Source organism: Schistocerca nitens, chromosome 12 (assembly GCF_023898315.1).
Source record: "Schistocerca nitens isolate TAMUIC-IGC-003100 chromosome 12, iqSchNite1.1, whole genome shotgun sequence".
Lineage (NCBI taxonomy): Eukaryota > Metazoa > Arthropoda > Insecta > Orthoptera > Acrididae > Schistocerca > Schistocerca nitens.
In genome coordinates this window covers 188651261-188665510 of record NC_064625.1, presented here as the reverse complement: position 1 = coordinate 188665510, position 14250 = coordinate 188651261, and the positions used below count along the sequence as shown (strand labels likewise).

The following is a 14250-nucleotide window of genomic DNA, read 5'->3' as shown; positions in this document are numbered from 1 at the left end:
ACTCGGGACCTTTGCCTTTCGCGGGCAAATGCTCTACCATCTCAGCTACCCAAGCACCACTCACGCCCCGTCTTCACAGCTTTACTTCCGCCAGTACCTCGTCTCCTACCTTCCAAACTTTACAGAAGCTCTCCTGCGAACCCTGCAGAACTGTTGTTGTTGTGGTCTTCAGTCCTGAGACTGGTTTGATGCAGCTCTCCATGGTACTCTATCCTGTGCAAGCTTCTTCATCTCCCAGTACCTACTGCAGCCTACATCCTTCTGAATCTGCTTGGTGTATTCATCTCTTGGTCTCCCTCTACGATTTTTACCCTCCACGCTGCCCTCCAATACTAAATTGGTGATCCCTTGATGCCTCAGAACGTGTCCTACCAGCCGATCCCTTCTTCTAGTCAAGTTGTGCCACAAACATCTCTTCTCCCCAATCCTATTCAATACCTCCTCATTAGTTATGTGATCTACCCATCTAATCTTCAGCATTCTTCTGTAGCACTACATTTCGAAAGCTTCTATTCTCTTCTTGTCTAAACTATTTATCGTCCATGTTTCACTTCCATACATGGCTACACTCCATACAAATACTTTCAGAAACGACTTACTGACACTTAAATCTATACTCGATGTTAATAAATTTCTCTTCTTCAGAAACGCTTTCCTTGCCATTGCCAGTCTACATTTTATATCCTCTCTACTTCGACCATCATCAGTTTTTTGCTCCCCAGACAGCAAAACTCCTTTACTACTTTAAGTGTCTCATTTCCTAATCTAATTCCGTCAGCATCACCCGACTTAATTCGACTACATTCGATTATCCTCGTTTTGCTTTTGTTGATGTTCATTTTATATCCTCCATTCAAGACACTATCCATTCCGTTCAACTGCTCTTCCAAGTCCTTTGCTATATACTCCTTCCACCTTTCTCCTTTCCCTTCTTTGCTGAGAACTGGGTTTCCATCTGAGCTCTTGATATTCATACAAGTGGTTCTCTTTTCTCCAAAGGTCTCCTGTAGGCAGTATCTATCTTACCCCTAGTGAGACAAGCCTCTACATCCTTACATTTGTCCTCTAGCCATCCCTGCTTAGCCATTTTGCACTTCCTGTCGATCTCATTTTTGAGACGTTTGTATTCCTTTTTGCCTGCTTCATTTACTGCATTTTTATATTTTCTCCTTTCATCAATTAAATTCAATATTTCTTCTGTTACCCAAGGATTTCTACTAGCCCTCGTCTTTTTACCTACTTGATCCTCTGCTGCCTTCGCTACTTCATCCCTCAAAGCTACCCATTCTTCTTCTACTGTAGTTCTTTCCCCCATTGCTGTCAATTGTTCCCTTATGCTCTCCCTGAAACTCTGTACAACCCCTGGTTTAGTCAGTTTATCCAGGTCCCATCTCCTTAAATTCCCACCTTTTTGCAGTTTCTTCAGTTTTAATCTACAGTTCATAACCAATAGATTGTGGTCAGAGTCCACATCTGCCCCTGGAAATGTCTTACAATTTAAAACCTGGTTCGTAACTCTCTGCCTTACCATTATATAATCTATCTGACACCTTCTAGTATCTCCAGGATTCATCCATCTATACAGCCTTGTTTAATGATTCTTGAACCAAGAGTTAGGTATGATTAAATTGTGCTCTGTGCAAAATTCTACCAGGCGGCTTCCTCTTTCATTTCTTACCCCCAATCCATATTCACCTACTATGTTTCCTTCTCTCCCTTTTCCTACTACCGAATTTCACTCACCCATGACTATTAAATTTTCGTCTCCCTTCACTATCTGAATAATTTCTTTCATTTCATCATACATTTCTTCAATTTCTTCGTCATCTGCAGAGCTAATTGGCATATAAACTTGTACTACTGTAGTAGGCGTGGGCTTCGTGTCTATCTTGGCCACAATAATGCGTTCACTATGCTGTTTGTAGTAGCTTACCCGCATTCCTATTTTCCTATTCATTATTAAACCTACTCCTGCATTACCCCTATTTGACTTTGTATTTATAACCCTGTATTCGCCTGACCAAAAGTCTTGTTCCTCCTGCCACCGAACTTTACTAATTCCCAGTGTATCTAACTTTAACCTATCCATTTATCTTTTTAAATTTTCCAAACTACCTGCCCGTTTAAGGGATCTGACATTCCACGCTCCGATCCGTAGAACACCAGTTTTCTTTCTCCTGATAACGACGTCCTCTTGAGTAGTCCCCGCCCGGAGATCCGAATGGGGGACTATTTTACCTCCGGAATATTTTACCCAAGAGGACGCCATCATCATTTAATCATACAGTAAAGCTGCATGTCCTCGGGAAAAATTACGGCCGTAGTTTCCCCTTGCTTTCAGCCGTTCGCAGTACCAGCACAGCAAGGCCGTTTTGGTTAATGTTACAAGGCCAGATCAGTCAATCATCCAGACTGTTGCCCCTGCAACTACTGAAAAGGCTGCTGCCCCTCTTCAGGAACCACATGTTTGTCTGGCCTCTCAACAGATACCCCTCCGTTGTGGTTGCACCTATGGTACGGCCATCTGTATCGCTGAGGCACGCAAGCCTCCCCACCAACGGCAAGGTCCATGGTTCATGGGGGAAGGGGGGGGGGCAGAACTAGCACTCCTGAAAGAAAGGATATTGCGGAGACATGGCTTAGCCACAGTCTGGGGGATGTTTCCAGAATGAGGTTTTCACTCTGCAGCGGAGTGTGCGCTGATATGAAACTTCCTGGCAGATTAAAACTGTGTACCTGACCGAGACTCGAACTCGGGACCTTTGCCTTTTGCGGGCAAGTACAAGCTGTGAGGACGGGCCGTGAGTCGTGCTTGGGTAGCTCAGCTGGTAGAGCAGTTGCCCGTGAAAGGCAAAGGTCCCGAGTTCGAGTCTCGGTCCGGCACAAAGTTTTAATCTGCCTGTAAGTTTCATTGCTGTTGTTATTTGAGTGCAGTGTGTTTAAGTATTAGTAGCAGTTTCTGAAATAATCGATTCTGTGGGGCAAACATGCAACGTAAAATTTTGCGTGAAACTCAGAAACGATTCAACTTTTAAAGAAAGGTTACAGAAACGACGAGGCTCTGGGTGTTACGGATGGTTTGTCGCGATTTAAAAGCGGTCGCCAGTGAGTTGAAGGTGATCGGGGACCATTCAGCTGGTGACTCACACGTTCGTAGAATCAACAATCTGATGCGTGCTAATCGCAGTACGGGTTTGCATTCAACTGGGCCACGCCCTAAAATTTTGACGGAAAAGTAGAAGATGCGTCTAGTGGAAACAAAACTTGTTCCTCGTTTGATGACACAACAACAGAAAGAAAGTCGACTGGACGTTTGTGGGGAAGTGATCCAACAAGCCAGTGGCGATGAAACATTCGTGACGGGAGCCGACAGCTGAGTTGGCTGTTGCGACCTCGACAAGGGCGCCGCGCCTGCCTGTCGTCACCGATTTCGTCCAGATTTGTGCCGTATGCTTGGTCTGTTGGCAAAATATCGATATACCTCCAAAAATGTCGATATAAAACAGCGACGCGTTTATCCGGATACATCGATATACAGGGTGTTACAAAAAGGTACGGCAAAACTTTCAGGAAACATTCCTCACACACAAATAAAGAAAAGATGTTACGTGGACATGTTTTTTTTTTTTTTTTTTAGAGGTGGAGCCCCTCCACGCCCACACCGGCATGATGGCCAACACAAAAGGTCTACTGCCATCTCTGCATAAGGGTTAGTATTCACTAAAGTGAGGTGTCGCAGGATGTGGGTACTGCGATGTTTGCGTACGTCTGGTTAGGATTAACCATTAATACGCGCTCATCTGGAGATAGATTGGTCGAAATCTGACGAAGGGTAGCGGTTTGAAGGGCAGAGGAAAAAAAGTGCCAAGGTAAGAGCCAAGGGAAAAAAACCTCTGCGAAAGTTAGGTCGGGCGGCAAGAGCAGCAGCGGTTGTCTTGCTGCCTGCGATAGGTTGTACAAGGATAGGCTTTGTTAGTAGTGGGTATCATGCATGTCGATACCTTGATGTCGTGCGTTTGTGCTGCTCGGCGGCTGGCGCTGGTACAGAGTCCTCGTTCAGCGTCCTGCAACCTGCAACAGTTAGTTTTGTTATCGGTCTTGTGTCCGATGGTCATATACCGGAGGCACAGTGTGAGGGAGTGTTGGGAGATTGTTCGTGCGTCTGTGGGCGAGCTTGTCGGTGTCCCTGCTGTGGCCTGTTGGTCGGCTCTAATAGCAGCTGGTAGTTGCCAGTCAGTGTTGCTGATATGCAGGGGCTTACCGACGTTTGTCGCTGTTTGCGTATGTTAGTTTACCATAGGTGGTTATGCCCTAGCAAGCAGTGTCTTTGGCCGCTTGTGTTTCCACCTGTGGTTGTGATCGTAGTTTCCCAGAGTGAGGATGAACGGATTGTTCGAGTGTCTCGAGTTCCTGTATAGTCGTGTGGCGTGTTTCTTGAATACTTCCTTGAGGGTATCAAGGCGGTATTCACGGTGAAGATCCACGGTGCGTGTGTAGCGTGGAGCATTGCTAATGATTCGTAGCACCTTGTTCTGTATGATCTGCAGGCGGCGCAGTCGTGTGGGAGCTGCATATCCCCAGACGGGAGCTGCGTACGTCATCAGAGGTCTAATCAGTGTCGTGTATAAGGACCTCGACACCCTCCTATTCAGTGTGCTTTCCCTGTTGAGCATTGGGTAGAGGTGTTTGAGCCTCGCGTGCGCTCGGTTGGCAACGTATTCAATGTGGTCCCCCCATGTAAGTTTCCGGTCCAGCCAGACACCAAGGTATCTGACTTTCTCTCGGAAACGTATTGGGCGTGTATGTAGGGTTATCGGTCTACAGTGTTGGTGTTTGCGCAGTAGTTTCGGTCTGCGTGTGAACAGAACTGCTTCGCACTTGTCGACGTTTACTTTAATACGCCATCGCTCCAGCCAAGGCTCAGCTGTTCTGAGTGCTGTCTGTATTCGTGAGTTGATGTTCGACGGTTTCCAGTCTTGCGCGAGGATGGCTGTGTCATCCGCGTAGACGGCTAACGTCGTGTTTCGTGTCGCTGGGAAGTCATTAATGTACAGGTTAAACAAGATGGGCCCTAGGATGCTTCCTTGGGGTACTCCAGCTTGGATACCGTGTTGTGTTGATTGTTTATCCTGCACGTTAGTGTTGAAACATCTGTTCGTGAGATATGAGTGTATGAGACGTACGAGTCCGTCCGGGAAACCAGCTTCGCTTAGTTTGCGTATGAGTCCGTTGTGCCAGAGACGATCGAAAGCCTTTTCGATGTCTAGGAACACGGCCCCTGTGGCTTTGTTCATGTTGTAGCCGTGTGTTATATGTTCGACTACGCGGAGGAGTTGTTGTGTTGTCGAGTGGTGATTCCTAAAGCCGAATTGCTCCGGTCTTAGGGTGTCGTTGGCGATGCAATGCCTAGTGATACGTTTTAGTATTACCTTCTCAACAATCTTGCTGAGCGAGCACAGCAGACTGATGGGTCGGTAATTTTGTGGGAGGGAGTGGTCTTTCCCTGGCTTCCTGAACATCAGGACCTTGGCCGCCTTCCAAAAGTCAGGGAAGTGTTGATGTGTCAGGATGGCATTCGTTAAGTGTGCGAGGTACTCTACGGCTTTATCCGTGAACTCCTGGAGGACACGGTTTTGAATGCCATCGGGCCCAGGGGCTTTTCTAGCGGTGGTGTGCTTGATAGCCCATGTGACTTCATTTGTGCTAGTACGTCTTATTTCGTTGCGCGAGGGCTGGGCTACAAGTCGTGTAACCTCCTGGTCCGTTTCAAGTGTGAATGCTGGGTCTGAAGGAACCAGATTCGGCATGAAAGACGATGCAAGTGTTGTGGCCATAAGCTCTGCCTTCTCCGTCGCGGAGTAGGCTGGGCCGTCTGGTCCTTGTAACGTGGGAATGTAATGTTTCTCCCTGGTGAAGTGTCTGGCCAGCTGCCACACGCCAGGACGTGTGGTATCCAGCCCAGCGAGTTTCTGTCCCCATTGTTCGTTTCCGAATGTTTGAATTTTATTCCGTATTATGCCCTGGAGTCTGTTGACGTGCAGTTAATAGAACGGGCGCCTGGTACGCTGCCAGTATCTCCTGAGGCGGTTCCTCATTGAGATAAGGCCCAGGATTTCCTGGGGCAGGGCCGTCGAGTGTTGTCTTGGTGTTGTAAATGGAATGGCGTCAGTCATTGCGTCTTGGACGGCAGTTGTGAGAGCCTCCACAGCCTCATCGATTTGCTGTGTGTTGTTAATTTCGTGGGTGTCAGGAATGCGACTATCAAGCGTTTCCTTGAACAGTGTCCAATTCGCACGCTTGTAGTTAAGCATCCTGCGTGGTACGATGTCCTGCAGTGTCTCTCCCATGTGCAGTATTACAGGCATGTGGTCTGAGTCCAGATCGTGTTCAACCGTTAGGTTGAGTGTGCATGTGATGCCCTTTATGAGGGCTATGTCTAACACGTCTGGCCTATGTCGGGCCTGTGTGGGCACGAACGTGGGAACGTCCGGTCCAAGTATAATGTAGTTTCGGCCTAGTGCGTGTTCGTACAGTTTCTTGCCGTTGGAGGTTCGTATTCGTGAGTTCCAATCGGGGTGTTTTGCGTTGAGGTCTCCAGCGGCTATTACCCGCGGTGCTATGTTGAGTACTGTGCTGATATCGCGTGTTACTATGTTTTTAGGAGGATTGTATAGCGATACCAGTGTGGTGTTGGCTCCGTTGAACTTGGCCCTGACGGCCGTAGCCTCTAGTCTTTCAAGTGCTGGGAGCTCGATGTTCGTGTGGTCGATGTCTCTGTGTATGATGATTGCCGTGCCGCCTCCCCTCCTGCCATCCGCTCGGTCGGTACGATAGACGCAATAACCTGGGAAGTTTAGTTGTTTGCGAGGCGTAAGCAGTGTTTCGTTCACAAGAGCGATTCGGATACCCTTTCGCTCCATGAACGCGGCCATCTCGGCTTTTTTGCTTGCGACCCCGTTGGCATTCCAAAACAGGATCTGTGTGATAGTGTTTAAGTCTGCGTTTCGGGGCTGGTGTGGTGTATTATCCATGTAGTAGTGTAAAAAGCGGTGTGATAGTGGCTTGGGCGCTAGTCCAGTTGAGCGTACCCGACATGAACTGCATGAAGAGTTGTGAGACACACCCCATAATCTTCGTGACTATTTCGGTGGTCGTGCGTCCGGGGAATAATGTTTCCATTATTCTCTGGAATGTTGTAGTGATGTTGGTCATGTCGGCCTGCGAGTTATTGGTCGTGTTAACGGCCGCTTGTTCCAGTGTTGGCGTTTGGTGAGGGCTGGCCTGCGAGTCGGTTGTTCGTGTGGCAGTTGTTGGCGCCTGTGTGCTTTCTGTGGTGAGTGGGTGTGTTATGTGGGTTGTTGAGTTGATGTCCGGGATGTGTTCGTGGGTGTTGGTGTTCTGTTGCCTGTGTACTTGTTGTGGTGCGGTCGTGTTCCTCGTGCTGCGGCTGTTTCTCCTTCTCCTGCTCCTCTGGCGCTGGGGTTGTCCCTGTGTAGGTGCGTTTTCTGTAGCCTGTGGTGGGCTGCAGTTCGCGATCTCAGGGGGTAGTGTGTTGTTGTTGCTTGTTTCGTGTGGTGTGCCCGGTGCGGGTGTGGTGTCAGGTGTTGTGCTTGTCTGTTGTGTGTCTGTTGCTGGGGGTGTTTGGTGAGCGTGTTCTGAGCTCTGGGGCTCCTCTGACCGTCCCGCGCTGCTGGGGCTGCCAGCGACCACTCCAGCGAAGGATATTCCACTTCTTACTGGGCGCGGGGGCGGCTTTGGGACTGTTATGGCGGTAGGTTTCGCATGTTTCGCGTGGACATGTGTCCGGAAACGCTTAATTTCCATGCTAAGGCTCATTTTAGTTTCGTCAGTATGTACTGTACTTCCTCGATTCACCGCCAGTTGTCCCAGTTGAAGGAAGATAATGTTGACTTCGATGCTTGTGTTGACATGCGACTCATTGCTCTACAGTACTAGCATCAAGCATATCAGTACGTAGCATCAACAGGTTAGTGTTTGTAGTGGACTGACAAGGCAGCCAGTCCACAGTGACGGGTAGCCGATAGGGCACACGTACACACACGCCGACTGGCGCGAAGTCTGGAACAGGATACGTGATGAATGTGATAAAGAAAAGAACGTAGCTACTAGAACACTTAACTTTTATATCGTCCTTTGGTATACAGCATTCTTGATGATACAAGTGAGACTATCTTGAGATACATGCAATGGTACAAATGGCGCCTTGCTAAGTCGTAGCCATGGACTTAGCTGAAGGCTATTCTAACTGTCTCTCGGCAAATGAGAGAAAGGCTTCGTACGTGTAGTCGCTAGCAACGTCGTCGTACAACTGGGGCGAGTGCTAGTACGTCTCTCGAGACCTGCCTTGTGGTGGCGCTCGGTCTGCGATCCTGACAGTGGCGACACGCGGGTCCGACATCTACTAATGGACCGCGGCCGATTTAAGCTACCACCTAGCAAGTGTGGTGTCTGGCGGTGACACCACAGTGTTCATCACGAACGTGGTTTTGCAGTCAGTGCAATGTTTACAAATGCGGAGTTGCCAGATGCCCAGTGATGTACGGATTAGCACGGGGCAATAGCCGTGGCGCGCTACGTTTGTATCGAGACAGATTTCCAGAACGAAGGTGTCCCGACAGGAAGACGTTCGAAGCGATTGATCGGCGTCTTAGGGAGCACGGAACATTCCAGCATAAGACTCGCGACTGGGGAAGACCTAGAACGACGAGGACACCTGCAATGGATGAGGCAATTCTTCGAGCAGTTGACGATAACCCTAATGTCAGCGTCAGAGAAGTTGCTGCTGTACAAGGTAACGTTGACCACGTCACTGTATGGAGAGTGCTACTGGAGAACCAGTTGTTTCCGTACCATGTACAGCGTGTGCCGGCACTATCAGCAGCTGATTGGCCTCCACGGGTACACTTCTGCGAATGGTTCATCCGACAATGTGTCAATCCTCATTTCAGTGAAAATGTTCTCTTTACGGATGAGGCTTGATTCCAACGTGATCAAATTGTAAATTTTCACAATCAACATGGTTGGGCTGACGAGAATCCGCACGCAATTGTGGTTCAAATGGCTCTGAGCACTATGGGACTCAACTGCTGAGGTTATTAGTCCCCTAGAACTTAAAACTAGTTAAACCTAACTAACCTAAGGACATCACAAACATCCATGCCCGAGGCAGGATTCGAACCTGTGACCGTAGCGGTCTTGCGGTTCCAGACTGCAGCGCCTTTAACCGCACGGCCACTTCGGCCGGCGCACGCAATTGTGCAATCACGTCATCAACACAGATTTTCTGTGAACGTTTGTGCAGGCATTGTTGGTGATGTCTTTATTGGGCCCCGTGTTCTTCCACCTACGCTCAATGGAGCACGTTATCACGTTTTCATACGGGATACTCTACCTGTGCTGCTAGAACATGTGCCTTTACAAGTGGGACACAACATGTGGTTCGTGCACGATGGAGCTCCTGCACATTTCAGTCGAAGTGTTCGTACGCTTCTCAACAACAGATTCGGTGATCCATGGATTGGTAGAGGCGGACTAATTCCTTGGCCTCCACGCTCTCTTGACCTCAAACCTCTTGACGTTCATTTATGGGGGCATTTGAAAGCTCTTGTCTACGCAACCCCGGTACCAAATGTAGAGACTCTTCGTGCTCGTATTGTGGAAGGCTGTGATACAATACGCCATTCTCCAGGGCTGCATCAGCGCATCAGGGATTCCGTGCGACGGAGGGTGGATGCATGTATCCTCGCTAACGGAGGACATTTTGAACATTTCCTGTAACAAAGTGTTTGAAGTCAGACTGGTACGTTCTGTTGCTGTGTGTTTACATTCCATGATTAATGTGATTTGACGAGAAGTAATAAAATGAGCTCTAACACGGAAAGTAAGCGTTTCCAGACACATGTCCACATAACATATTTTCTTTCTTTATGTGTGAGGAATGTTTCCCGAAAGTTTGGCCGTACCTTTTTGTAACACCCTGTATGGACATCAGACGGTAATATCGAGTGCCGATATTTTTATTTTATATTATATTATTATCACACTTGTGGAAAATATTTGAATTTGTTCTGTTGAAACTGTAGCAGCACATAATTTAGTGTGAACGAGTCTTACTACTTTTTGAGCTTTCATCACGTCTTTTTGACTGTATTAAGCAAGTATAGGTGGCACAAGAGTAGTAGTCCGACTGCTCGGTTTGGGGGCGGGAGGGGAGGGGGAGAATGTTAATGGAATAACAATACTTCCAGTGTGAAAAAATAGCACAACAGTTGCCTTAAAAGACAATTTTTAAAGCAACTAGTGCTATTTCTTCACATCGGCATTCTTCAAAAACATTTGCTGCAGATGACGAATAAAAATCTAAACGTCAAGAGTGAGGAGAAATGCCGACGTAATCGGCGCTCGGCGCTGCCAACATAAAACTGCAGCAACGTTCAGCTTCGCCACGCCGTTTTGCCACTACACCTCCTAGGTCGCTGGCTTTTGCAGAAATGAAAAAACAGGTATGTCGACAGGGAGTGCTCCGCAGAAATCCGATACGTGACGAAACCGAATGATGGACCTATCCGACACGACGCACAGTCCGGGCCTAAGCGCCCGTGTGTGTGACGTCAGCAAGGTAGTGTTAACCGTCACTTGTTCTTAGCATAGGTCGCTCCATCTCCTCTTATTTTAACCCCCTTGGCTGACACAAACTTTTGCCTCGTCAAAAATTTCGTCCAACGTTTTTGACCGAACTAATTTAGTGGAGCTATTACACGATCGTAAAATTTTTCTGCATAGTTGTTTCGGAATGTATGCCGGACAGTTAACATTGCATATGTTTGTGGTGTGTGGGAAGGAAAGAGAAACGGAAAATTAGCGAGTCAAACCTCGAAGCGTTCATCGGAATTTTTTTGTGAGTTACACTGCGAGAACCTACAGAACAACGAAAATTATTTGAGAGTAGGCGAACAGACGTTTCAGTCTGCCCTTGTGCACCTGATCTGTCGTACTTGCATACACAATACTCATTTAAGAACTGCCATTTCTTAGTTTCATTCACAACTCTACAGTTCACGATTTAAATAATGAAACACAGCACTAGTCGCGTATTTCTTCATGCTTAATAGACTTTTTATAGAATTTATTCTCATTACCAAAAGAATCTCTGGGCGGGGACTACTCAAGAGGACGTCGTTATGAGGAGAAAGAAAACTGGCGTTCTACGGATCGGAGCGTGGAATATCAGATCCCTTAAACGGGCAGGTAGTTTGGAAAATTTAAAAAGATAAATGGATAGGTTAAAGTTAGATACACTGGGAATTAGTAAAGTTCGGTGGCAGGAGGAACAAGACTTTTGGTCAGGCGAATACAGGGTTATAAATACAAAGTCAAATAGGGGTAATGCAGGAGTAGGTTTAATAATGAATAGGAAAATAGGAACTGGGGTAAGCTACTACAAACAGCTTAGTGAACGCATTATTGTGGCCAAGATAGATACGAAGCCCACACCTACTACAGTAGTACAAGTTTATATGCCAACTAGCTCTGCAGATGATGAAGAAATTGATGAAATGTATGACGAGATAAAAGAAATTATTCAGGTAGTGAAGGGACACGAAAATTTAATACTCATGGGTGACTGGAATTCAGTAGTAGGAAAAAGGAGAGAAGGAACCGTAGTAGGTGAATATTGTTAGGGGGGAAGAAATGAAAGAGGAAGCTGCCTGGTAGAATTTAGCACAGAGCACAACATAATCATAGCTAACACTTGGTTCAAGAATCATAAAAGAAGGTTGTATACCTGTAAGAAGCCTGGAGATACTGTCAGGTTTCAGATAGATTATATAATGGTCAGACAGAGAGTTACGAACCAGGTTTTAAATTGTAAGACATTTCCAGGGACTGATGTGGACTCTGACCACAATCTATTGGTTATAAACTGTAGATTAAAACTGAAGAAACGTAGAAAAAGCGAAGGCAGCAGAGGATCAAGTACGCAAAAACACGAGGGCTAATAGAAATCCTTCGGTAACAGAAGAGATATTGAATTTAATTGATGAAAGGAGAAAATATAAAAATGCTGTAAATGAAGCAGGCGAAAAGGAATACAAACGTCTCAAAAATGGGATCGACAGGAAGTGCAAAATGCCTAAGCAGGGATGGCTGGAGGACAAATGTAAGGTTGTAGAGGCATATATCACTAGGGTTAAGATAGATACTGCCTACTGGAAAATTAAAGAGACCTTTGGGGAAAAGAGAACTACCTGTATGAATATTAAGAGCTCAGATGGAAAACCAGCCCTAAGCAAAGAAGACAAAGCAGGAAGGTGGAAGGAGTAAATAGAGGGTCTATAAAAGGCCGAGGTAGTTTAGGGCAATATTATGGAAATGGAAGGGGACGTAGATGAAGATGAAATAGGAGATATAATACTGCGTGAAGAATTTGACAGAGCACTGGAAGACCTAAGTCGATACAAGGCCGCGGGGGTAGACAACATTCCACTAGAACTACTGATAGCCGTGGGAGAGCCAGTCCTGACAAAACTCTTCCATCTGGTGAGCAAGATGTATGAGACAGGCGAAATACCTTCAGACCTCAAGAAGAATATAATAATTCCAATCCCAAAGAAAGCAGGTGATGACAGATGTGAAAATTACCGAACTACCAGTGTAATAAGTGATGGTTACAAAATAATTACTCGAATTCCTTACAAAAGAATGGAAAAACTGGTAGAAGCCGACCTCGGGGAAAACCAGTTTGGGTTCTGTAGAAATGTTGGAACTCGTGAGGCAATACTGACCCTACGACTTATCTTAGATTAAAGAAAGGCAAACCTACGTTTCTAGCCTTCGTTGACTTACAGACAGCTTTTGACAATGTTGACTGGAATACTGTCTTTCAAATTCTGAAGATGTCATGAGTAAAATACAGGGAGCGAAAGGCTATTTACAATTTGTACAGAAACCAGATGGCAGTTATAAGAGTCGAGGGGCATGAAAGGGAAGCAGTGGTTGGTTGAGAAGGGAATGAGACAGGGTTGTAGCCTCTCCCCGATATTATTCAGTCTGTTGCAGAAGAGGAAACAGAAGAAAAATGTGGAGTAGTGATTAAAATCCATGGAGAAGAAATAAAAACTATGAGGTTTGCCAACAACATTGTAATTCTGTCAGAGACAGCAAAGGACTTGGAAGAGCAGTTGAACGGAATGGACATTGTCTTGAAAGGGAGATATAAGATGAACAACAACAAATGTAAAACGAGGATAATGGAATGTAGTCAAATTAAATCAGGTGATGCTGAGGGGATTAGATTAGGAAATGAGACACTTAAAGTAGTAAAGGAGTTTTGCTATTTAGGGAGTAAAATAACTGATGATGGTCGAAGTAGAGAGGATATAAAATGTGGACTGTCAATGGCAAGGAAGGCGTTTCAGAAGAAGAGAAATTTGTTAACATCGAGTATAGATTTACGTGTGAGCAAGTCTTTTCTGAAACTATTTGTATAGAATGTAGCCGTGTATGGAAGTGAAACATGGACGATAAATAGTTTGTACAAGAAGAGAATAGAAGCTTTCGAAATGTGGCGCTACTGAAGAATGCTGAAGGTTAGATGGGTATATCACGTAACTAATAAGGAGGTACTGAATAGAATCAGGGAGAAGAGAAGTTTGTGGCATAACTTGACTAGAAGAAGGGATCGGTTGGTAGGACACGTTCTGAGGCATCAAGGGATCACAAATTTACCATCGGAGGGCAGCGTGGAGGGTAAAAATCGTAGAGGGGGGGGGGGGGCAAGAGATGAATACGCTAAGCGGATTGAGAGGGATGTAGGTTGCAGTAGGTACTGGGAGATGAAGAAGCTTGCACAGGATAGAGCAGCGTGGAGAGCTGCATCAAACCAGTCTCAGGACTGAAGACCACAACAACAACAACTACTACTCAAGAGGAAGTCGTTATCAGGAGAAAGAAAACTGGCGTTCTACGGATCGGAGCGTGGAATGTCAGATCCGTTAATCGGGCAGGTAGGATGGAAAATTTGAAAAGGGAAAAGGATAGATTAAAGTTAGATATAGTGGGAATTAGTGAAGTTCGGTGGCAGGAGGAACAATATTTTTGGTCAGTTGAATACAGGGTTATAAATACAAAATCAAATAGGGGTAATGCTGGAGTAGGTTTAATAATGAATAAAAAAGTAGGAGTGCGGGTAAGCTACTACAAACAGCATAGTGAACGCATTATTGTGGC

At 46.2% G+C, this 14250-nt stretch overlaps 1 protein-coding gene across 1 annotated transcript in view; it reads left to right on the top strand.

Moving 5' to 3' along the window:
* The window catches only part of LOC126215008 (tyrosine-protein kinase Fer), a 680444-nt gene that overhangs the window by 467427 nt on the left and 198767 nt on the right, over positions 1-14250 (top strand). The window lies entirely within an intron of this gene.